This window comes from Oryctolagus cuniculus, chromosome 14, assembly GCF_051225735.1.
Source record: "Oryctolagus cuniculus isolate XC-2025 breed Fujian yellow rabbit chromosome 14, ASM5122573v1, whole genome shotgun sequence".
NCBI lineage: Eukaryota > Metazoa > Chordata > Mammalia > Lagomorpha > Leporidae > Oryctolagus > Oryctolagus cuniculus.
The window spans coordinates 64,171,692-64,196,064 of record NC_142880.1 but is presented as its reverse complement, the minus strand read 5'-3'; the positions used below and the strand labels follow the sequence as shown (position 1 = coordinate 64,196,064).

Below are 24,373 nucleotides of genomic sequence, written 5' to 3'. Positions count from 1 at the left end.
TTTCTCTCATTGTGTTGTTTTTCCACTCGACATTCGGAACTCATCTTGTGGAATTGTCCTCGGAGGCTGCAGAGCCACTTGCGAGAGTCCCACTGTGTGCCAACGCTGCATCCTTAGGGGTGAGTGGGGGATGGGAGCCAGTAGAAGAGAGGGAATTTAATGACTTCTAGAAAGAGCCAAAAGCTCTCCAGAGGGCAATCTGTGAAATAATGTGAATGTAACCATTGGGTTAAAAGAGACAGACAGACAGACAGCTGATGAAGTGTGGAGCCTGACTCTGTCATTGTCCTGTAAACATACTACTGGAAGATGACCTCCAAACGCCTTTCCCAAGGGCTTTGGCCCAGAACTGGCATTCTTTGAGGACATACAAGGAATCCCAGAAGGGGGCTGCCCTTGAAGTAGCACGAGGAGCCCTTTCTTTTTTAAGACACATAGCACACTAGGGTTCCACACACTTCCGTGGTCACATACTGAGAAGTCACCTCTAGCCAAGGAGCCGGGACCAAGATAAAGACGGTTAGGGAAGCACACTGGCTCCTTAACAGTGAGGAAAGAAAAGGGCTTTGCCCTGAACGTGTTCTCTGCTGTTTCCCCCAGAACCTCAGCATTCAACCATTGGCTGGGCTCGTCCACATGTGCCCTATGCAAGAAGATGCCAACTATGAGACTCTACCACTTTCCAGATAAATACTCCCCTTCTCCTTAGAAAAAGTTGTAGGGACATAGCTAAAAGCCATCAATTATCCACTTATAAATATTCAATGTAATGATTTGGTAACATAGTTTAAGCTACTCTGAATCATAGAATATATAATATAGTAGACATTAATGTGCATATAGAATATATTAATGTCATATGATAATGTGTACATATTAATATCTTATATGTTGTATGTTCATAGTGATATCATTATGTAGGTATATTAATTTATATTTCATATAAAGGTTGTATCCCAAGCCGCAGCATTCTTAACATCCTTCATGCAGCTGCAGACTGTCCACCATGCAACCACTTTCATACTGTGAAAACTGATGTTTAAGAGCCTTGTTCACGTCAACACCCCTCCTTGAAAAGTGCGGGTCTATTCACGCAAGAGAAACCTAGCACTGACGAGGGTGTTTTCATAGAATGTGTCGTCTTTGAAAAGAATTTTGTTGTTCTAAATAAAATAGTGAAGAAACTACCTTATAGGAAGAGATTGTAGAAATGAAATGATTCTCTCTTTCCTGGCAGTGCTTTTTGAGAAAACCTTGCCAGACATCTGAGTGCACACAGAGTGCAAGATTTGCTGTGTCACCCCACTGCATTTCCATTCCTGCTGAAAGGGGTAAAATGGATTACGAGCGAAAGTCCAAGTTTGCAGGAAGAAATCTGATAATGTATGTCCCAGAGAACAGACTATGTTTGATTTTCTTTTGGCATACGTTAGGGGAAAAACAAACACAGTACAAATGTTTGCCCTGAGAAATGGGAACATGTGCTTTGGATTCCAAATGCTCTTCATTTCTGTGAGTGGAAAAAAAAAGTAGAAAATAAGTGAAGGGGAGGGAGAGTAGGAAAGCTTGGCCGAAGCAGAGGAATCTATTTAGGTAAATAAGGATGCCACTTACACCAGGCCGTCATCAAGACTTTGGCTTTGGTTTGGAAAAGATTGTTGGCTTCTGCATGAAAACCACCTGTTTTGATGGCAACCCCCACATAAACTCTCACTATATTTAACCTTGTGGCAGAATCTAATGTTCCAGTCCTGGCTGCGTCCCCGGAGTTTGTGTGGCCTTGGTGGCTGTTCTCATGTGTTCACATTGGTTGGTGGTGTTGACTCCTTCACGGGGACAGCAACATTCCATCAACATGGCCGGCTTCCCGCTGTTGGCATCAGCTTGCTTGGCCTCCACACTTGATTTTGGAGACAAAGAAACAAAAGCATTCTGCTGGAGGATGGGTGGAGAGGCCTGGATTTGAATTCTTCCTTTTCTACCTTGCAGGGTCTCCAAATGGTGGCCTTTGAGGTATGGTCTATAGCCTGGTGACGTGGCCTAATGTCAGGCCACTGAGTGAGTTGAGTTTTCTAAAGAAACAGAATCAACAGAGTTAATATATCCATAGATTTATTTTCAGGTTTAGTAGGAAATTATGGAGGCTGAGAAGTGCTGTGACTGCTCTCTATACGCTGGACTAGTTCATAGGCCAAAGAGCTGGAGAGCGGATGGAGCAGATCCCAGTTCAAGTCTGAAGCTTTGAGAACCTGGGTTTACCAAGGGCAGGAAACAACGGATGGCCCAGCTCAGGCAGAGCCAAATTCAACCTTCCTCTGCCTTTTTGTTCTGTTAAGTCCCTCTGTGGACTGAATGCTGGGCCTCCATTTTTGCAGAAACACACACACACACACAGACACATCCAGAAACAATGCTTACCCTCCTCGCTGGGCGTCCATGGCTCAGCCACAGTGACACATAAATTAATCATCACCTAAAACCTAATCTGTAATAATCCACTTCACGATTCCCTCTTCGCAGCTCTGTAGGCACTTTTCCTCATAATTTCGGACAAGCATTGGCATGATTTAGAAACAGCATTTTGTCTTTTAAAAAGAGCTAATGTGGATAAGTAGCCTCTTTTGTAGTTTTTATTCTGTTCACAATTCTCCATTGGCCAGAAATATTGACAGTCGTGTGGCTTTAAAGATGTCCCAAACAAAAATGCCTTTTAGTCCCAGAAAAATGAACTGGTAGGTAATGGCTTGAGTCCAGGAAGGCAGTGAGCTGTGGAGGAGAAAGCTGGCTGGGAATGAGTTGAGCTCCAGTCTCATTTCAGTTCTCCCCTTTAGCTGGGGGTGTTGGGCAAGCTGCAAGTAACCCCTGTGGTGGTCGTGTCTTGCACTCACGAAAGAAGAGTTGGCCAGTTCATCTCTGATTTTGTTGAGATCAATAACCTGTGTTTCCAGGTAATAAGGGCTGCTGGGCACCGAACGCTTACTTGGAACCAGCCACTAAGTGGGGATGTGTTTGGGTCAGCTCTTTCAATTTACCCAACAGACCTGGAAGATGAACATTATTATTCGCAGGTAGAGAGGTGGAGGCTTAAGAAGTACGGCACCTTCCTGGGGAAGGCACCTTTCCTTGGATGGATCCCAACCTAGGGGCGAATTCCTTTCTGAAGCATGGATTAGGCAGACTTAGAGCAGCAGCGGCCAGGTCAGCTAGAAGGACTTGGCAACACACCTCTTATTTCTTTTCCATTCTTCACTTTGTTTTTCTTATTAACATACGAGCAGAGCTGAGCTCTTAAAACTCTCCTCTTCATGCCTCCTTATCGACATTTGTCCCTGGGGGAGACCCTCATTGTTTCTATATCCCCCCCTTCAGTCCCCACACCGCTGCCCCTCCACTATAGTGCACTTCATCTGTGTCTTTGCAATGCTATTTGAACCAGGATACACACACTGCATGAATCTATCAAGCTTTGCCTCTCACCCCTTGTCAGCCTTGTTTTGAGATCCTTACGTGCTGCTCGGGGCAAACCCTGTTCATTCTGTCATACTTTTTCCTTGTCAATTTCCCTTATCAGCAAATATTTAGATTGCCTCCAAATCCATGCTATCACAAACAACCTGGGTTTAGAGTGCCCTGGTATGTCTTTGTGCCCACAGACAACATATCTCTGAATTATGTGCTTTGTGAGGGGTAAGAACTGCTGAGTTGCAGTGTATGACAGTCTTAATTTCACTAAGGATTGCCAGGTTGCTTCCTCAGTGGTGTACATGAGGGTTGTAAACACCCAATATCCTCACTAACTAGCACTTGTGGTTTTCTTGCTTTCTAATTTTTATTATTCTCTATGTACTAAGTGGTATATCATTTTTGTTTTAATTTACATTTGTCTGATTGCCAGTTTATTCTTCATAAAGCAGCAACTCTGCTATTTTCTTTAAGATGGCTTTGTGATTTGTCTTATTCTTTCATAGCGTAGATTATTCTCCCCACACTTTGTGCTTTGAATTTATTTTCAATATTTACTTGACTAGCTACAAATATTTCTTTATGTGTTTTAAAACAACATGTTTTAGTTGTTGCCAATATCTTTTCTCCATCTTCCATTTCTGTTAATTTTGTTCAACAAAGATTTTCTCTCATTTGGAATATGTCATATCTTTTTTTCATTTTTAACTCTTTGAGAATATTTTTCCACAAATATTTTATTTTATCTGAAAGAGAGAAACATCTGTAGTTCTCTCCTAAGATACCTGCAGTGGCTACAATTGGGCCAGGTTCAAGGTGGAGCTGGTAACTCAATTCCGGTATCCTGCATGGTGGCAGATACTCACCTACTGGAACCATCCAGGGTACATGTTAGCATGACACTGGATCAGAAACAGAACCAGCACTTGAACCAGAAACTCCAATATGGGATGTGGGGGGTCTTAAGTGGCAATTTAACTCCTGTGCCAAATGCACACCCACACATAAATTTTAGAATCAGTTTTTTCATTTTAGAAAGTCCCTCTGGGAGTTTGGTTATAATTGCATTAAGTTGCAAGATTAATCAAGGAAAACTTAACTCTATTCAATTAAAGCGAACTGTTACTAGTTAAGACTTAATTGATTTAGGCTTTCTGGTATGTGCTTTAATGTTTTTAAATTTTAAGATTCTTTAATGATTTCAAATTTTTTCAATTAAGAAATGTTTTCTGTTTTTCATTAATGTTTACATACTTGACAGATTTTGTTGCTAGCATGAATGGTATCTTTTATTGTATTTTTTATTGAGATTTTTTTTTTAAAGAAAAGATTTATTTATTTACTTGAAAGGCAGAGTTAGAGAGAGAGAGAGGGAGAGACAGAGAGGTCTTCCATCTACTGGTTCACTCCCCAAATGGCTGCAATGGCCAGAGCTGGGCTGGTCCGAAGCCAGGAACTTCTTCTGGATCTCCCACATGGGCACGGGGGCCCAGGCAGTTGGACCATACTCCACTGCTTTTCCAGGCACACAGAAGTGGAGCAGTGTGGACATGAACACATACCCATATGGGATACCAGTGCCACAGGCAGCAGTTTTACCCACCGTGCCATAGTGCTGGTCCTGGATTATTTCCTGCTATAGGGACACTACTGAGTTTTGTATACTATTTTGTTTGTACTTAATAAACTTGCTGAATTACTTTATTAATTTTAATAGTTTACTAATCTTCAAAGGTTTCCTAGGCACTTGATTATGGTATTATAACTGCAGATAATAGCCAGTTAGTCTCCTTCCTTCCTGGTCCTAATGCATTGACCAGGGCTTCCTGTGCTTTATTAAGACAGGCAGTGACACCAGGGCATGTGAGTCCTGTTTCTAACTTTAAAGAATTTTGCGCCTAAACTTTTAACATTGTTCATTCATTAGAGTGGATCGTTTATACTAAGTAGGATTTTTCGTATTCATGTCCATAAGTGAAGGTCTATAGACAACCTTGTCTGGGACTGGATTTGGTATCAGGACCTTACAAGTGCCACAAAATGAGGTGCGTGTTTTCCTGATTTTTCTTATTTGTGCAACACCATGTGTAGGACAGAGAGACTGACTATAGAGCAGCCACTCCCCAGCTGTCCCCACAGGAACGAATGGCAACCAGTTAGTTATCAGACCCCAAACTTTGACTTCTCTTTTTTCCATATCCAGATTCTATTCTGAGCAAATCCTCCCAGCTCCACCTTCCCAAATTCAGTGGAATACATCCCTCCACCCTCACTTCCACCTCATCCAGACACCATCATGTGTGAACGATGCCAGAATCCTGTGTCCGATTTTCTCGTTTTCCTTTGTGCCACCTTATAGTTCATTCTCAGTAGTACCCAACATCAACTTCAAGCATGAATCAGATCATTGACTTACGTGTCTCCTATTCACTCTACTGCTGAGGGAGGGATTCCTGCCCTAGGGTGATGGCCATGGCTGATGGGCAAACACATGATCCCCAACACTGAGCTCACGAGAATGGTCAAGAGCTATGGGAGGTGGGCTTTGTAGTATCAAGAGGGCGTGGTACCCTCCAGTTCCCACAAGAGGACACAATTGGTTGTTTGAATAATTCTGTGGGCTGGCAGGGAACTGAAACCCACTCTCAGGGATAAGTAGGATCTGTGCCTGGTCCATTTCAGAAGAGGGTTGTTTGGCTGGGTGGCCTCATGAATAAGCCATTTAGTCAGCCCTACTTTCTCCCAGATGTTGAGGCAGCACATAATATTGGGTTTTGATGTTAGGCCTCACACCACAGACTCTATGGTTGAAATTTTCCAGTGGCAACTACGTGGCCCTTCGTGGTCATGACTGATTATCTACGGCTGGTGTCCCTCATGCTCTCCACCAAATACTCTACTCCAGTCACCCCAATCTGCTTCTCCCACTCAACCACATCAAACGTGCGTTCACCTCAGGCCTCGCACTTGCTGTTTGCTTTATCTGAGGACTCATTGCTGAAATATCTCCACAGCTTATTTTTCTCACTTTATCCTGATCTCTGCTCATTTACGCCACATGTCATAAATGACATAAGTCTGCATGCTTTCCAATCTTCTATAGGAGACTTCTTGCTATAGGTTGCCTTTGCTCTTCATTACCGTAGTTTTGGAAATCCATCCAGGTTGCGACATGTGTCTGTTTCTTTCATTTTATTGATTCTATTTTTTCCATTCTGTGAATACAGCCCTTGTCCATCTCATCTCCCATGGATGGGCATTTCCTTTGTTTCCAGTTTCTTTGCCTTACTTACTCACTGCTTTGATGAATCACCTCCTCAAGTCTTCCCCTGAAAATATGCGAGATTTTTTTTTCTCTAGGGTATGTAGTATAAAAAATGTGTATTTGTTGATGAAAGACTTCCAGAGAGACGCTGGAACTTGGTCTCCAGGGATGGTGCCGAGGGCCCACCTCCTGCTGAGAAGCATAGATGTTTCTAGAACAGCTGAGAGACCCTGAGACCTAGAGGAGACACTGACGGAAGCACCAACAATTGTCTGTGGCTCCTGGAAGGAGCTCCTACTGTGTGAGAGAGGAGTTGCAGTCTGGAGACTACAGCCAAGGGCCACCCTCGGTGAGCATCTATTGCCACACAGGGGACTGGGGCGAGAGGCAGCACTGACAAGAAGCAGTCCTGTGACAGATTGCTGGGCTGTGGGGCTTTTGGGGGTCTTCAGTGTTAGATACATGGGCCTTTCCCTCCCAGCCTTCCATGATTTACTCTTTACCTATACAGGAGAATGCAGGGAACTGGGGTTGGTCCCAGGCTTCCCTGAGTTAAGAGAATAACAATTCCTATGGGGCTCCTTGGGAAAGACGAGAGGCCTAGAAATATGTAGAGAAACTCAAGGAGCTTCAGGGCTCCTGGATTAGAGGCCAGCTTCAGATTCCCAGCAAAGCGGGCAGCCCAGCAAAACATGGCTTCGTTGGTGTGTACATCTGGCTACTCTCTCCTTCCTCGTGTCCTTATTTCTTATCTCCCTCTTTTTCTTCTGTTCTTTTCCTCGTTCTGTCTCACTTTTTGATCCCCTATGTGTTAGGTTTATGAATAGGATTTGTTGACTGCAATTTGTAGCATTTTTGTGTTTTGAAGCCAAAAGAAGCCAGAGGAGGTGTTTGAGGCTGGCAGAAGCCATCCGTGTTCAGAAGAAACCCAAGCATACCGAAGAAGCCCTTGCAGGAGAACTTGGCCTCTGGCTTGGCTGTACCAGCCGTGTTCTTGGTGTGGCTCTCTTGGCTGCATTGTGGAAGTGATGTCTTCCCTCTGGAATGTCATCCTAAAGACTTTTGGGTCACAGGAACCTCACAGTGACCCAGGAAGATGCCTATCCTGTCCTGTTTTTGACACTAAAAGCAGATTGGTGAAATATTTATTCATATACAATACTAGGGGTGCATGAATGCTAGTTTCCCTCAGAAATAGGAGCCAAAGGCAATATGGAGTAGAGGATGAAACAGTAAGTTGAAAGTCAAGAGACTTGAGCTGCAGCTTTAGCTCTGTCACCATCTAGTTGATGACCTTGGACTAATTTCTTAACCCTGTAGGCTTTCATTACTTCATTAAAGAATAAAGACTTCGGGGTATATGACCCATTCACTCAAAATGTATTGAGCACATACTTTAAGCAATGGCTAGATATACTCTATACGGCATATTTCAGTTCTAAAATTTATTGGCATTGGAAGGTATTAAAATGTTGTTTTGTGTCTGAGGTCATTTGAGTTGTAATCATTTGAGATCCTAAATGATTTTACAGATGTGTGTTACATGATTGCCTGCCCTAAGCTCACTTCTGGATGGACTGGAGGATCTCTGTTTTCTCATCACTGCAATTGCCACATAGTTGTGGAGTGAGGTGTGCTCTGAGCCTTCTTGGTTGATGCATTTTCCTGTCCCCTGGCTGTCTTCCCAGGCATGTACCTTTTTGGGACACGATCTTACAGGAGTTAGATCAGCTCTGTCTAATCAGAACCACTGTACTCCCCAGTCTTTGCCTGTGACTTGGTGTGAGTATCCCAAGTCCACCACGCTGTTCCTCTTGGGAGGACCCAATCTAGTGCTAAGCCTCACAGCGAGAGGCATTGTTTCAATTACACGTTCTCCTCTCCAGAAGGACCACAGTCTATTTCAGTGGCTCCCCAAAGGGCATTTTCCATGAAATTGGAAGTAACATTTTTTAAAGAGGCTGGCAAAAGCATTCTTCTCCTGATCACTGTATGAGAGTAATATTCTTCTTGAATACTGCTGCAATATTTATCTTGCCAAGACACCAAACTTCTCATGTCACTCTTCACGTCACCCCTACTGGCTGCAGAATTCAAGTTTGTTATCTCTTTTTCCTTTGTGTAGAAATGTTCCTACTCTCCAATCCTACCTCATCTCATTGTTCTGTTTCACACATTTTTTTCTCTATTCTCAAACATATAACTTAATTGATTTTCTACTATGTGATATGCACAATTTTAGACATTTGTGTATTCTTTTTTTATAGGTGAAGAAATTTAAGGTTCAAAAAGTTTAGATACAGGTACATCAAAATGTTCATGGAGAAACTGAATTAAAGTTTTGGTGCAAAATTTCTTAACACACTTTTTAAATAATACATTTTCACTTTTTCATAACACATTTCCTTTTTAAATGAATACACATTTTTAAGACCCTTTATATACATTGTCCTACTCATACATGGGGAAGTTGGAGTTGTTACTAAGGTTTGTTTGAGCTCAAGCCCATTATCCTTCTGCCTCAGCATTCGGCCTTTACCGTAGGGGTTCCACAGCCCAGTTTGGCTAAACAACAGGATTGTCTTGGGAGTTGCTCCTGGCAGACCATGCCACACCCCCTCTTCCAGACCTTCCCACTACCTTGGTAAGCACCTAAATCTTTGCATTAAACTTATTTCTACTTAAATAACTTCACTGACTTTCAAATCCTAATGGATAAACTATGGTGGAGATTATTTTTATATAAAATTAATATAATATTTTGATATTTACTTGAAAATCAGAGTTACACAAACAGATACACAGAGAGAGAGAGAGAGAGAGAGAAATATTTTACCCACTGGTTCACCCCCTAAATGGCTGCAGCAGTTGGAGGTGAACCGGTTCAACGCCAGGGGCCAGCAACTTATACTGGGTCTCCCATATGACTGCATGATCCCAAGGACTTGGGCCATCTTCTACTGCTTTCCCAGGCACATTAGCAACTAGCTATATTGGAACTGCCGCAGCCAGAAATCAAACTGACACCCGTAAGAGATGCTGGTACTGCAGGTAGCGGCTTTACCTGCTACACCACAGTGCCGGCACCCCATAAAATAATCTTAAAAATTACATTTCTTCTGGCCCTTCCTCTTCATTTTACAGATAAACTGAAGCTCAGCACATGTTCAAATCATAGCTAGCTTGTGACAAGGTTCAAACCATAGTTTTGCCCAGAAAAAGAAAATGGGGATCAAAACGATGGATAGAAGGAAGTTTTAGAGGTTTAGAGCTTTTTAACTGAAGTCCACATTCTGAGCAACACTCACCAGCTCTGTCTTCCTGGGGAAATCATATCACCCCTCTGAGCCTGTTTCTTCATTTGTAAGAGGGGAATGATGCGAGTCTTTTGCGCTGTTGTGGCACATTGAGAGAAGACATGTAAAATGCCTAGGATGGCATCTACCTTGCAATACAGGCTCAATAAGTAGTGACGCAGTGTGTTCTTCTATACTTTCCAGAGTCAGCAAGGCCAAACCCTTTCACTTTGGACACCGAGAGGAAAATGTGCAGTAAAGGCAGATGCCTTAGCTGTCGCTCCTCCCTAGTTCTAAGATGCTCAGTAAACACTCTGCAAGCACATCAGCTGTCTCAGGGACGAAGACTAATGAACATCCGGGCTGATCCAAACATCTCCTTTGTGTTTGCAAAGAGGAAGCGTTTCTGATAAAATAAGGAGTCAAGTCTTGCTCCAGAGCACAGAAGGCCAAGTTCATGACATTTCCCCGCGTATTATTGCTAAAGAAATGTTCCGCATACTCCATTTCGTTCTTCTTCAATTCTTGTGTGAGGGAAGGTGGAATTATAAAAATCTCTCTTTTGGGGATTCCAATTCAATCCCATCAAGGTGGCATGTACCAATGCCATCTCACTAGTCCCAGTCATCAATTTCTGTTCACAGTTGATCACAATGATAGGACTAAGAACCAAAGGGATCACATAAACAAGAATAGTGTCTGCAAATACTAGCTGATAGAATAAAAAGGGAGAGAATGATCCAACATGGGAAGTGAGATACACAGCAGACCCATAGAATGGCAGATGTCCTAAACAGCACTCTGGCCTCAGAATCAGCCCTTAAGGCATGCGGATCTGGCTGAAAAGCCCATGAGAGTACTTCAGGCATGGAAAGCCAAGACACTCTGGAAAAAAAAAAAAAAACTAAATGAAAGATCTCCGTGAGTGAGATCCCAGTGGAAAGAACGGGTCATCAAAGAAGGAGGTACCTTTCTCTGAAGGGAGGAAAGAACTTCCACTTTGACCATGGCCTTGTCTAAATATGATCAGAGTCAGTGAACTCAGGGGGCTTCCATAGCCTTGGCAGCTCATGACAAGAGCCTAGGGTGATTACTGACGCCATAAACAAGAGTGTCAAATTGTTAAGTCAACAACAGGAGTCACTGTGCACTTACTCCTCATGTAGGATCGTTGTCCTTAGTGTGCTGTACATTGAGATTTAATGCTATAACTAGTACTCAAACAGTATTTTTCACTTTATGTTTCTGTGTGGGAGCAAACTGTTGAAATCTTTACTTAATGTATGCTAAACTGATCTTCTGTATATAAAGAGAAATGAAAATGAATCTTGATGTGAATGGAAGGGGAGAGGGAGTGGGAAAGGGGAGGGCTGCAGGTGGGAGGGACGTTATGGGGGGAAGCCATTGTAATCCATAAGCTGTACTTTGGAAATCTATATTCATTAAATAAAAGTTTAAAAAAGAATCTCTGTTTTTCAAATACATGTGGGTTACTCCTAATAATATTTTGTATTTTCAATTATTATTTAACAGAATGCAAAAGGCATTGTGAAATTCATTATTGCATTAATAATGGCTTTAAATCCCTGAATTTATTAAAAGCTGAGCCTTTCTAGAATGCCCAGGGTTTAAATCACAAGGAGCTATAGATGACTCTGACATGCACTCATTTTGCTGAAATGTTTTCTTTCCCTGCCCTTTGAGTGACCGGAGCCAGCCAGTGAGCTGTACCTATTGATGGGGATATGCATGTAAGGGACAGAGCATCCCAAAGTGGTAGCTCATCCAGTTCCTTGCAGCAATGTATGAAAATGGCAAAGAATCTGGACTGAAATTCAGATGTCTTAATCTACCACTGGTAATGAATATTTCTAAGTCAAGTCTCAGCAGAGAACAGAGTGCACTCAAAATGATAACCAAGGAACATTTAAAAAGGGACTTGTTGTAGAGGCATGGACCAAGGTATGGAATCAAAATGGATGGTAATCACCAAACAACTCACTGTGGGTAGCCATTACCACCCATAGGCTTGAAAGGGCAGGGAGAGAATTTGGAGTTACTGGGTCCTTCTAAGAGCTATGATATGGGAGAGGAGCCCTCTGATGGGAGATGAGTCATCAGTAGAGGAACAGACCAGTAGAGATGGAGGCCAAACCTATCCTGGCATCTCTCTACCACCCTCTGCCTTCTTACTAGTGTCTGCCGTTGGCTGACTCCAACATAAGCCTGTTTATTGATGTGGTTCGTGCAGACCAGCCTCCTCGGGCCCAGGAAAGAGCCAGGAAGGGCACACGTGGACTTGGAGGGGATGTGTAGAAAACAGCCCTGCATAGCCAGCCTGTGAGTCTGGAGAGAGGCACAAAAACAATTTTGTGTTTGTACATGTGTTTGTTGGCCTCTGTTTGTCCGATGTTGTAATGACTATGTGATTGATTCCCACATATTGGTGAAAAAAGGATCTAGTCCGTATTTGTTCTGGATCAAATTAGATACGGCAATTGTCAGGTCAAGCTCAGTTCTCCCAAGCAGCTGAATTTTCTTAACGAACTGGAAGAACATTTCCTACTTTGAGGTTTTGTGTCGATAGTCTTCTTCATACAAGGGGCCTTCAGAAGTTTCCTGGAAATGCATACTAATACAAGACAATGCATGAATTTCAAAATTGTTTTGCACCGAAGTAAATTATCCTTTCATTCTACTTCTCCATGTAATTTTTGAAATGAAACATTTCAGCAAAGTGAGTGCATGTCAGAGTCATCCATAGCTCCATGTGATTTAAACCCTTGGCATCTAGAAAGTCTCAGCCCTTATTAAGTTCAGGGATTTAAAGCCATTATTAATGCAATTATGAATTTCACAATGCCTTTTGCATTCTGTCAAAATTTTGGAATTTGCGTGGCTGCAATGAGCAACACCCCTGTTCCTTGCTCAGCATAGACACAAAGTTGGACAGATGGAGATCAGAAAAACATCCCCTTTGGTGTTGATAAAGCTAGTGTTTGAAGGCAAGGTGTAGCAGGAAGGCCAAATGAGTTGGCTAAGACTGTGCTGCCGAATAAAACTGCCCGCCTCAGTCATGGGCAAAGCAGGACAAAGTCAAGGTCTTGCCAAAAGGGTCAACGTCTTTACTGTCAAACTCTTGAGCAGATGAAAATGCACGCTTTGTACAAGCAAACAGTCCCCAAGAGGAGAGTCGAGAGCTGATGCACCGTCCTTGGTTCTTTATCTCATTCAGGGCTTAAGTGTGTCCTTGTCCTCTTGTAGGACAGTGGGTTACCTGTCAATGACATTTAATGATGTCTGGTGTCCCCATTGTTATTCCTTTTCAGATGACAACTCCCAGGGATGCTCTGTGTGGGGGAAGGGGTCTATTTGTCTCTGAGCCTCTTAAGAATGTATTGATGTCCATAGTTAACATCCTGAACCCTTGTAACATCCTGAACCCTTGTTGGACCCCTTGATACTGATGTATACAACTTCCTGGGGGAAAGAGTTCCTTGTGTGCCTCCCTGGGCATCCTGCATGCCTCATGCCGTGGGGGCAGAGAAGCAGGAGGCTCAGCCTCCGGCTCCGCTTCTGTCCTCCAGGTGGCAGGAGCACCATCTGCACTGCTGTGCAGTCTGGGGGAGCCTCGGGCCAAGCCAAAGACAACAGCGTGTCCATGCCCAGGAACACACTGTGCTTCTCTGGATTCCCAGGAAACCAAATCACAGTGAAGGTCAACAGTGTCGTTACACTGTGTGCAACCCCGATTTGGGTGTTAGGGACAAATAGTGGGCCTCGGAACTTCCCCCTCCCAGGTCCCCTCTGTTGCTTTATTAACTGGCTCCTTTCCAGCTCTGCTTATTCAGTGTCGGAAACTCTTGAGCAGCCCAACTCAAGTACCCCAGCTAGAAGGCTGCTCTTGATGCTCTGCAGAGATGGGCGGGACTCACGGAAACCTTCACACCCAGGCCCACCGACCACCTCCCTTCCCTGTAAACTCTTCCTAAAGACAGTGTCGTAGATGCAGCAGAGCCCACCTGTCACCCTGCCATCTGTCACACCTGGGAGCCCACCTGTCACCGAGTCAACAACCCAGTTGCCTACTTGGTATTTCTTGCTGGTTGTCTCAGAGGAACATGGGCCACCCCTGTGCAGCCACATGTTTGCACAGTCCCTGAAGGTGTTCTCACCCAGACACACACACACTCTGGAAAACAAGGAGTCAGCCCCATCTCAATCCACACCGAGTCACTCCGATTTGACCCCCTAATTATCCCTTGCATCCATCAGCTCCCCCCAGTCCCAACATGCTCAGCGCCACCGTGATCTCTTGCCCTAGCCTGGCCTCCAGTCCAGCTCCATTCTGCAGCTGGAACTCTTTCTTCATTTCAGAATGCAAACACTTCTCCATGTGAAAGCCCTTCAAAAGTCTCCAGTCACTCCCAGGAGGAAAACGAAGAGCCTGAACCTGTGCACCAGACCCCAGTCTGCTCCTTCTGCCCGTACCAGCAGATGGTCCCATATCAACCTGGCACTTGTTGTTATTTGATATTTGTATATGTTGATTGTTTCCTGCTGAAATAATAAAATAGCTGAGATGAGATGATTTATAAAGGAAAGGCATTCATTCCTTATAGTCCGGGTGTCTGGTGACCCAGTCACTTCTGACTTGGCCCTCCCCACTACCCCCCCCCCCCCCCCCCCGCCCAATCACTGTTGCATTCGGAGTTGAGCTTTCCATGCATGAACTTTTGCGGACACATTCCAACCATAGCATGTGTACACATAAACAAGGTCATTTTCATCTGGGAAATGATTGTTTTGGGAGTGTTTATTACTATTAAAATAACTACAGCCATTTATGGAATATTTGCAATTGTCAGCCATGTCCAGCACTTCATACACACTATTTACTTAATTTTCAATTTACAGAGGAAAAATTATGTGCTATGACAGGATTCTGCCTGTGAAAGACATACTTTTATTTTTTCTGCATTGATTGGTTTTCAGTCCTTGAATCAGTTGCCAGATCAACTAACCATTCTCAGAGAAAACCCACAGGTGTGGGAGACCCAGGCAGATAACGGCACAGGCGAGATGGATTCTAATTCAAGAGAGTTCAACTCCAAAGACTTCTATTCCTTTGAACAGTAACAAGCACTTCACCAGAGTTAAGTACTTGAAAACAACAACAAGAAAAAAAAAAGCTCATGATTAAAGAGATGGCTGTGTGATTTGATATCAGAAATTGCACTGTAGATTTTGATCTGAGTTCTGGTTCAATTTCTAAATGATCTTGACAAACCAATGGACCATTCTCTTGGTAGAAAAGAGCCCATCCTCTCGAAGCCTCCACAGGGCCAGGGGAATGAAGCATTCCATCAATGTTGTGTGCAGTGTAACTGCTAAGTGAAGCAGCCAATAATTTAACGTTGGTGTAGGAATCATATCATCACGGCTGAGTTATGTTTTCCTCACTTCCTTACCACCACAGAAATTCCAAGTTGCAAAATGAGCTAACTTTAAAAAAAAAATCCTTTACTTCTTTGAAAATTATCCAGTGTTTTCCGCCTGTTTTCTCCTGGAGAAATATTTTTGAACAGTGTTTGCTACCCCCTATTTTTAGCTTTCCAGTTTTGGCAGGTATGGGAAAGTTTATAAGTGGTTTGTTTTCTTTGCTATATCCAATGTTGATTTAGGTCGCTTTAGCCGCTGAAACAATTGGAAGCACTTTCAAGGGAGGCAAAGTCTGTTGACGCCTGATAACATTGTGAGAACCAGATAGTCCTCATCAGGACTTCTTTGAGGAGCTCAGGTCAGTTAGAGCATCTCAGGCACCGCCATGGTTTAAGCCATTACCTTTATTTATTTATTTATTTGTTGTTTTTTTTTTTTTTTTTTTTTTTTTGTGTGTGTGTGTGTGTGTGTGTGACTGCTGTGGAGGAAATTTGCCCTTGACATAGGTAGAAGAAGCATCTCTTGAACATTTTCCCAGTTGTGGGCAACTCTTGGTTTGCCTCTGAGTTCGACAGCTGGAAAAGAAAGCAATGGCGGGTACCAAGTCTGACCCCTCTCTGGAAAGATCTGACTCAGGAGCTTAGGTTTTACCCAAGGTTTACCTGATGACCAGAAGCAAACAGGAGTGGTCCTTTTGCTTAGGAGAGATACCTGGAATTTCTGGGCTTTGTTTTGTAAATGACTGGGCTAAATAAATATATGCAAAAGCCGCTAGAATCATAGGCATCTTTCCTGCCATCTGGCATGTTTTTTTGGGTGGTATGGTTGGTTTTCTCTTTCTTTGCCTGGATTTTTCCACCTTGGCCTCCCTATAATGAGAAAAGTTGGGTAAATGTAAAAGTACAGGACAAGCGCGTATTTGGAGTCATCTCACCTTTTCTTGTCACCTGGTCCTTGTCTGCGGTGCTGAAAGGCGGGGGAACCACAAAGAGTCAAGAGCCCCAACAGAGACAGATGGGCTTCCAACCTCAGGAAAGCTCACAAGATTGGTGTGTTGCTGAGACGAAGTGGCTCCTGGAAGGTGAGCACGACAGGAGGGCTGCCCACCTGTCACCGGACAGGACAGGACCATCGCAGCTCATGAAGACACTTAGGAAAGTCTGAGGCCTTGAGTAACTCCACCCAGTACTGGGGCTACAGCCAGGCAATCATCCCCTAGACACACCTGGGGCGCCAGGCCCTTTACCAACTGTCACCAGGTCATTCAGCCAGGCGAGGTCAGTTCTGGAAATATTCCGAGGCAGATCCAGATGCACTCCCACCACCCCAATCCCACCCCATCTTCTAATTTCCTGGTTCTTTTTTTTTTCTATGATTCTTAGGGTCTATTCTCCTCTCAACTTTATGAATCTATCATTAACACCCCCCACTCATCTTTATTAAGGTATTAGTGACAAAGAAAACGTGTATATATTTACAGTGTGCAGCATGGTTTTGGATATATGTGTATGAGTATGCTGGGAAATTAGTTAAGCTAGTTAATATACCCATCTCCTCGCATATGTATCTTCTAGTCTTTTCTATTTTTTACCTTAAAATATTTGACAGATACTCTATCATCCCTCTTTTAAAATGGAACAAGTACTTTAACAAAACCTTTTAATTTTGAAAAATTCAGATACATGCAAAAGTAGAGATACTAGTATACTGTGCCATTACCCAGATCAACAGTTATCCAGAGCTGGCCACAGTTGCTGCATCTCTCCCTCACTTTTCTGATAAAATATTTTAAAACAAATCCCAGACCCCAGTCATACCTTGCCTCATACGTCCACAGACTTCTCTGAGCATTCTAATTGTTTTCGTGTGTACCCAATTTCCCACTCATAACTGTCTTAATATAATCTCCTACACAGTTGTACTAACTGTTCCCAGCATCCCTCCAAAAAGCCTACTTATAGTTGAATTGATTGAGCAAGGGTCCCATCAGTGTTCTTCACTGTTTGCTTGCTTGCTGCACGCCTTGTCTTTCTACTCATCTTCTTTCTCTGCCACAAATTTAGGGAGAAGCCAAGTGAGTTGTTGGGATGCTTGGTGATGTTTCCACAGCTCCGTATGTTATTTATAGACTCAGAGTTGGAAAATCTCTCTCAGCAGAACTCTTCAGGCAACCAATAAAGAACTTTAAGTATCAAGAAAGAAGACATTAGTAATGAATAGATGGCACATAGGTGATGATGGTGTTATAGCCAAACAGAAAGACAGAATGCACTTAGAGTTTGAAACAGGTGATGTCTAAGAGGTTAGAATTTCAACCACTCATGGCTTACCTGTAGTTCTTTTCTAAAGATATAAATTAAAGTAGCAGAACAAGAACTCATTTTTGAGGCTCTCAGTTGAAAGTGGGAGGGAGTGTATACTCATACAAGTGTGCCGATGATCCTAGGAGAAGTAGACGGTGAATTGCCTGTTTTTCTCTCCTGGTCAATTTCTTCATTCCCTGTTGTCTATTTCTTCCTGTTCCTGAAATTTAAAAATAGCTTCACTGATGTGCTTGGGATACAGCAAAGTATATACATTTAAAGTGTGCAATTTGATAGATTCTGGTATAATTTTCACATACACCTGTGAAGCCGTCACTATAATTGCTATAATAACCGTATGATTCAACCTGAGAAGTTTCCTCCTGCTCCAGTGTAACTGCTGCCTCCTGCCCCTACGCAGACTTCCTCCCTCCCCCCAGACAACCTCTGATCTGCTTTCTGTCTCTATAGATTATAGTTTATGTTTTCAGGAAATTTATGTAAATAGAATCATAGAGTATACTCTTGTCTACATTCATCAAGTATAATTATTTTGAAATTTGTCAATCTCAGTACTAATGGTGCATTCCTTGTTATTGCTGAGTGGTCATCTGTTGCATCCTTTTCCTAATTAACCATGGGAAGGAGTCTCTTCTCTGGACCACTCTTGGGGTTTTAATGTTCTCATTACTTCCAATGAGCTTTTCAACAGCCTGGGGGCAAATCAGACTCCTTCATAAAACTAACCCTAAGGGAGTATATCCTTGCACTTCATCACATGGTACAAAGTTTACTGACCCCAGTTTGTATACATAGGGCTCTGCATTCACCTGTCCTATTCCAAATCTGTAATTACATGGGTTAGTAGTGGTGATGATGGCCACCGGGTAGGGCAAGGGAAGAGTGATGTCCATTTACCAAGTCATAGTGACACCAATCTTCTCTTAAAAGCAACACAAAAATCCCTTTACTTACCAATCCTATGAATGCTGCCTGGCCATAGAGTTGTTGAAGGCTCCTATATCTTTAACTACCATAATCTACATTTTTTTACATTTTCTAAAGACTAAAACAAGTATGGTAGAGAGAAGGTTTTTCTTTATATCTTACGCGGAGCATGTTGTTGTCTATGATACACTATTATTTAAATGCATTAGCATTCTCCAAAGGTGGTTTCTAAGCATAACCTCGGAATGCTGATCTAACAATCGTAGAACATGTCCTCAAAGAATAATTCCAGAAAGAGAAGGTGCATATAACTCTTGTGAGAGGGAAAGAGTGAGAAATGCCAGTTTTCCTCTTGTTGCGCATTCAGATTATCCAATGAGAATGTTTCCTCCTTGTCGCCCACCTCCCCCTCTATGGGAGCCAGTACAGTACAGAATGTCTTCTCACTAGACAAGCTTATCTTCCCAACAAAACAGTTTTGATATGTGTGGCGGATACTGGCCAAGTGCATTCAGGCTTCTTCCTTAAAGAGTCAAAAGGGGACTGTCAGGAGGGTGTGGCAGGGGATCCAGGGTCACAATTGCCAGTTTATTTCTTCCTAGAATAACATATTCTTTGCTGGCTGCCAGCACGCTTATTTTTGTGTAGATTTGACCTTCGTTGCAACCTTGAGCAACTAAAATAGAATAAACTCACTATAAGCTAGTTCAAAAAGCCTGGCCTTAAAAATGTATAAAAATATAAGACAAAGGCAGGAAAACAAATCAGACCACAAATGTGAGCAAAACATCAGAGAGATTCTCAGTCTGGTTAAAACACCAGCCTGGTATATATTAGATTCCATCCTGGGTTTGATTATTTCTGCAGCGAGGGCTGCCTTTATCGATTGCGAGAGTGGAATGTTTAAGAGCGTTATATTACAATCTGTCTCTAAATGGCTTTGCAGAAATTTCCTGTAACTCAGAGGCAGAAATTGTGCAGGGAACTGAGAGCAGAGAGACTAGACAGCTGAATTCTACCCAGACTTTTGCATATGGGAAATTGATAGCATGCCAGAAGACAACTTAGATGGGTTTTCTTAGCAAAGAAGGTCAGTTTCAGCTTATTATTATCACATCACCAGAAACTATGCTGAACACTATAGAAAATGAAGCTGACAGGGGTTGTGACTTGGAGGATCCCAGCAATTTAAAGACGCCTTCAAGCCCAGAGCTTCCTGGCTCCGTGGTGGAGCCATTTATCTCTCCTTCACTGTTCTTGCCACATTCGCCTCCTCCTGGAAGCCACTCACCCTCTTTCATTGATCTCCTCTGTCTGAGAATCTTACATGATTTTATCACTGAATGCCACCTACATGCTACCTTCCAGCATTTTTTTAAATGCATTAGTTCTACTACATATAGCTAGACCACCCATTAAGGCTATGTCTTACTGCATATCCTCCTAATTCCAGAGTTAGAATGCATTGTGTATAAATGAGGTGGTCTATCTCTGTGTATTCCTTACACTCCTACCCCCTCTCATACACACATACACACACACACACACACTGATTACTGAGGGGTGTGGCTTATCTAAATTACTCATCTTTTTGCTTGTATATACTAGGAACTCCAACTTGGCTTAAACAATAAAGGGAATTTATTGACTTGATGCAACCAAAAAAGATCTAGCTGTAGGTGTGAGTCAATCCAGTGGCTCAAGGCCTTGATTTCTGTCTGTCTCTCTGCTTTGCTTTCCACGCAGTTGGCTTTATCTTTTGATTCTTTTGGTAACAAGATGACTGTAAGCAGCTTTGAAGACACCTTTGTTCACATCCAGACCGCAGAGAGCATCGTTGTGCCAGCATTTCCGGCAAAACTCAGAGGACTCATTCGCTTGGACTAGCTGAAGCCACAGTCTCTCCCCTGAGGATCCCGCAGAAGGGAGCAGAGCGGTACAGATGAGCCCAGCTCAGCTTCCCTGGAACCGTGTGGATCCCAAAGCAAATCTTGGAAAAATCGGTAAATGAGAGTTTGAGAGCCAACCAACAAATGTGGTAAAACCTCAACTTCCTATAATCTAGTAAATATTGCATTTCATATAAAAGGGATCTGTATTTTTATTCTAGAAAAAAGGAAAGGAAACCAACCCATAACTCCTCGCATTTGCCAGGTTTTGTCACATCATTAGAAGTTTTCCCAGGGATGGTAAGATCGCTTCCATTCGGTTCTTTTTCACTGATTTTGTCTTGGAAATGAAGACAGGAAAAAAGGAAAGAAGGCATAAACGAAGGAAGAGGAGAAAGACGTGGGAAAAGGAAGGAAAGAAATGTAATTTGACTCTGGGCAATACAGTAGTCCCCATGGCTCTTATCACTGAGGCTGGGAGACGTCCTTGACCAGGTCTGTGACTACGGCATGCGAATCTAAGACAGAGCTCCCGTTACTTGCTGGATCCTACTTGCTGTGGCTAGTTCGCTGTCAGACGAGAACTAGATATTTCTGAGTGAGGAGCTGGACTCCTTGAGGTGAGTTTCCCTTCCACCAGGAAGCCTGTTTCTTCTTGGTCCCATTCTAGAACTCCACGGAGGGGGACCACATCTCATTGCTTAGCTATGTTTCTATTTCTGAAGACCTGGGGCCATTTCTGCTGTCTGCCATCAGCTGTTGGTCAACAAAAGGACTAGGGCACACTTTCAGTTTGTGCAGTTGATGAAGCAAAGCCCGGTTTTCAGAGAACTGCCCATACGCCCTAAGGATGGGAGGAAAGGCACTCAATGCAAATGATGACGACTCGCTGATACGGGAACAGAGTCTTGCCCTCGGAAACAGTCAACCCTCCCTTTGATGCAAGGATGGAGAGGGACAGAGAAGACAGACCTCTGCTAAGGAGGGTCTGTGTAGAAGAAAGAAGTGTTTGCACATTCTTTGGCATGACACCAAGGATTGCTGAGCGTAAACTCCAGACTTAGAAGCAATACAATTATTCTTCCCTTGGCACAGCCTCATATCTGAAAATGTCATTTACAAAACATCAAAGAAAGGAAAAGGGATGGCGTAAGAGTCGAAACAGAAAGATCTCTGCAGAGGCCTTTGAAGAGCAAACTTCTGTGGCCTTATAAGATATTTTATTGCTCCCCAAACCTTTTTGGAACTCATCCACTTTGGGAAAGGGGGGAAGAGTCCATCTTCAGTGGCCTGTTTAAGCTTGAATTTTAAAAATGTAGTGTGCTTGCTCATGTCTTAGAAGAACTCTTCCATTTAAAGAGACCTTAGACACATTTTTTCTTTCCGTGCCTTACTCAAAGGACTATGTTGAAAGAGATCTAGGAGATAGGAATGGTGCTTGCTTTTTAAAAGGAATCATATCAGATGAAAGGCATAGATTTCACTGAAACCAAAAATGACGTTTGGAGACACATTGTTCCATCTTCACAAAGCCCTGTCTGGACAGGAAGAAAATCGCTCTGCAGTGTGGTCCCTGGAAGCACCAGGGGGTTGCGTTTACCTGTTAGGGCCTTTCAGTCTGGAGGCTGTGTAGCTGGATCAGGCAGGCAGCAGTCAAGGGCAGCACAAAGCATGCATTCAAACAGCTCTGTGCTCCTCTTGCCAAGTGAGCCTTCTGGTGACTCGGTGTCCGGCATGAGTCTCCAATTCCCACATTCTCAACATCAGTAGACTTGTGAAAAGAGCACTCGACTATCACTAGAAAAGTCATTCGTATCTAGTGTTCAGACAAGTTCAGACAAGGTAGAGCTGGAGAACTTTATGGTAGTCTTAAAAATGGTGATGAACTAGCAGCTGCTTCTGGGAGATGATAGCAAGGCAGAGCCTTAACAAGTGGTCCTCATGTGTTTTGAATTCTGAAAAGGATGCTCATGACTAGATGTTGATCCACAATAGCAGACTAAATAGCAAGTGTTATATTCTCTTGGGAAATGATGACAGTAGACATAGTGTTAACCAAATCCTTCCTATAACATTAGATACTATTCTGGGTATCATATGTTAGCGGGGCCCAGACAGAACCTTGCAAAAGGCACAAAAGAGAGGCAACAAGTCAGACTGAAAGATTGGAAAAATAAGAAGCAAGTTAATACAAAGAATTTGGAATTAATTAGCTCAGGGAAAACTCAAGTTGTTCTGAATTGATAGCTGCTGATAGTTAAGTCTTCACACGCACCTGACGCAATGCACGTGAAAAGAAGGTGTCAATGTCAATATCCGAGAGCTTGCTAAGGTCAAGGGAGGTTGCCAACAGTGGTTGGGGACCCATCTTTCCAACTTGGGGTAATTTATAAGAAACTGTGCCTCACAGTAAAAGAAGAAAGGTTCTTCTCCCCGAATGTTTTTCTTTCCATATACCTCATATTTTAAAAATCATGTGAATTGATTTCTTATTAAGTAATCATATATTCACCCTGGTTTCTCTAGATAGACACAATCTATGCATCTGTCCCATGTAATTTTTTAAATTTAATTTTTTGACAGGCAGAGTGGACAGTGAGAGAGAGAGAGAGAGAGAGAAGAAGGTCTTCCTTTTTCCGTTGGTTCACCCCCCAATGGCCGCTGCGGCCGGCATGCTGCGGCCGGCACACCGTGCTGATCCAAAGCCAGGAGCCAGGTGCTTTTCCTGGTCTCCCATGGGGGTGCAGGGCCCAAGCACTTGGGCCATCCTCCACTGCACTCCCTGGCCACAGCAGAGAGCTGGACAAGAAGAGGAGCAATTGGAACAGAATCTGGCGCCCCAACCGGGGCTAGAACCCGGTATGCAGGCGCCGCAGGCGGAGGATTAGCCTATTGAGCCACGGTGCCAGCCGTCCCACGTAATTTTTAATATCTTCTCCTTTCAGTACCTAAGCATCCTGCTGGAAAAATAAAGTATATGATTGTCTTACCATGAGCCTGTTTTGGTTTTGTAATCATATGTGTTCCATAAGCTTTTTAAAAAGTAGCTTTTTAAAAGTAGCTCAAATGGCTATTTTGGGGGAAACTCCAAGTTTATTCTCAGCTAATTAATTTACTGATACCATTGAGTACCTTCTTGTGCCAAGTGCTTTTCTAGGTGCTGGGGAAACCTGGTGAGCAAAAGAAACCGAATCCCATCTTCTTGCTACTGCAGTTTCTTTGGGAGACAGACAATAGGCCCACAAAACACACAATTGAATGCAATGTAGCCGCTAATATACATATGTCACAAAATAGCTTGGAAGAATGGTGGCTCCCAAAAAAGAGAACCCAGGTGACCAGAAATAGAGGAACAGAAGAGCACACTCCGCATCCTGCTCTTGGTTTGAAGGCAAGGCCATGGCTGCCTGGGAGCTGTACACAGCACCCCCTATGCTCCAGCACCCAGCCCTCACTATAAATAAATAAGTACTGGTTACACATCAAGAGGTTGCCCCTACTTCCCACCATGCCAGGCAGTCGGGCTCCCCAAATGCAAGAGTCTTGCTCTGGCAGTCCCCTGAGCTCTCAAGGGAATGGCCCACGTGTCAAGTCAAGGGAGGGTCCTCTGTGCTTAGGAATTCTGTGGTTTCAGAAATAAGGCAAAAGAGACACAGATTTGATTTCTGAGAAATCCCATTGGTTGGAGGAATTTAGTTTGTAATAATTTTCTCCATTTTCATGCACTGGTTTCTTCACCCACTTCATTCCTGGGCCCTAAATCAGAAT

General features: G+C 43.2%; 3 long non-coding RNA genes across 6 annotated transcripts in view; 1 reads left to right on the top strand and 2 right to left on the bottom strand.

Moving 5' to 3' along the window:
• The window catches only part of LOC149122356 (uncharacterized), a 28,240-nt gene extending 13,618 nt beyond the window's left edge, over positions 1–14,622 (top strand). The window contains exon 3 of one of the 2 annotated variants that reach the window (XR_016220721.1): positions 14,401–14,622. This is a non-coding gene — a long non-coding RNA (uncharacterized LOC149122356). Of the gene's footprint in view, positions 1–10,227; positions 11,360–14,400 lie in introns of those variants that run through there. The other variant, XR_016220719.1, reaches the window with a different exon arrangement.
• Positions 14,623–15,868: 1,246 nt separating this feature from the next.
• LOC149122355 (uncharacterized) lies at positions 15,869–16,334 on the bottom strand. Its single transcript, XR_016220718.1, has 2 exons — positions 16,128–16,334; positions 15,869–16,040 (listed from the first exon to the last, which is right to left on the bottom strand). It is a non-coding gene; the product is annotated as an uncharacterized LOC149122355 (long non-coding RNA).
• Positions 16,335–16,813: 479 nt separating this feature from the next.
• LOC149122354 (uncharacterized) overlaps positions 16,814–24,373 on the bottom strand; it is a 29,822-nt gene continuing 22,262 nt past the window's right edge. For 2 of the 3 annotated variants that reach the window (XR_016220716.1, XR_016220717.1), the window contains exons 3-4: positions 17,796–17,988; positions 16,814–17,647 (exon numbers count right to left, since the gene is read on the bottom strand). This is a non-coding gene — a long non-coding RNA (uncharacterized LOC149122354). The remainder of the gene's footprint in view (positions 17,648–17,795; positions 17,989–24,373) is intronic. The other variant, XR_016220715.1, reaches the window with a different exon arrangement.